Here is a 1,673-nt window from a genome sequence, read left to right as displayed (position 1 = left end):
GCTGGTGTCTGGATCTTTTAGATAACAGGTGCACAAGTGACTGGTATGTCCCAGCCATCTTTCTTTGTCGTCCTACCTAAGGTCCTGGACGCAATCATATGCCTCACACTCCACCACATCTGCTTCCCAAACACCAGCAACTGCAGCTGGAGTCCAAGCAAGGTTTCTACCAAATTGCTGGGTTCCCGCATGTGCTGGGTGCAATGGACTGCGTCCATATGCAACTGGTGCCACCAGCAGCAACTGAACATCTATATAGGAATCGCAAGCACACCCATTCAATCAATGTGCAGGCCATTGTGGATCACCGTGGGCTCTTCACTAACATTCTAGCAAAATATCCCCGCAGCATCCATGATGCCTATATATTCCGCCATTCCACTATCAATGAGCAGTTCCAGGATAAGCAATAAGGCATGGGCACATATGCCACCATACCAATACAACACACCAACCATGTAGGACAAACAAGACTTACACCACACGATATACGCATGGGCACATATGTACAACACACTACACAGCAATCATTGAACATTACAAACACATACACCCACATGTACATAACACAGCCACAACCTGACTAGCTCACCACATGTGGACAGGTGAAGCAATGTCCTCTTTGCATACAGAAGCTGCCCACAAACCACTACGAGTGTCCACTGATTGACAACTAAATACGCATCCCACACTCATTACACCAAACAAAGAATAGCTCAGCTATAGGCCATGGTCATTTAAAGAAAGTCACATACAGGCACAGCCCCACATAAATCATGGTGTCCAAGCCTCTGGCAGCATTTATATCAAATGCCACCCAAGTAGTGCCATTACCAACTACATATCATCTACACATACCTGGCATACCTGTAGTGTGCACATACACCGGTCTGCTGCATTGTGTTGCACACATACGAATACAAATTAACCTGTCATGAAAGACCATGGGACAGAATCATGCGAAATGGGCCAACAGCTACTTCAGTGCCCCCTAACACCACCATGTCTGTTCTGTATACTAGAAATGGTGCAGAGTTTGACAAAATTGTAAAGATCATGAATGCCGTATTAGGACTCAGCAGGGGTATAGAGGACATACCTAACCTTACATGCACCGTACATAAGGACTCATGAAAAATAGGTGTGCCCCTTCCCAAAGCCTGCACCGTGCATGTGTTGAAAGTGTCTGTGATAAATCATGTATTGTAAGCTAGGAGATACTACTTCACCAAATTAGATCATCCTACAAATGTGTAATACACACCCTTGTACACTTAGTGGCTGGCACAACCATCATCTGCCACAAAGATTAACTGTTGCACTGCATACGTAGTGCCACATTGTAACATGGACAACACAGTTTGGCTTTGTAGGGCTACCATGGCGTCTCTACATCTGACAACATTGTGGTGAAAGTGGGTGGTACGTTCCATCCAACAATAGGACACTGCCTCAAACATGGACTACACAACACATTTTTGCAATGGTATAACCATCAGTTTGGAATCAATATGAAAATCCCCAGGTCCCTGAGCCGTTACCCAAGATTGTCATGTCCATCAACACAGACCTATGAAACCATTTAATAAGCAGAGGAACATACACTATACCACAAGCAAGTCGGAGTCACCACTCCACCTATAACTAACAACTGCATAACAATATATTCCAAA

This window comes from Pleurodeles waltl, chromosome 7, assembly GCF_031143425.1.
Source record: "Pleurodeles waltl isolate 20211129_DDA chromosome 7, aPleWal1.hap1.20221129, whole genome shotgun sequence".
Taxonomy (NCBI): domain Eukaryota; kingdom Metazoa; phylum Chordata; class Amphibia; order Caudata; family Salamandridae; genus Pleurodeles; species Pleurodeles waltl.
The sequence above is the reverse complement of the archived record's forward strand: the minus strand, read 5'-3'. Positions refer to the sequence as shown.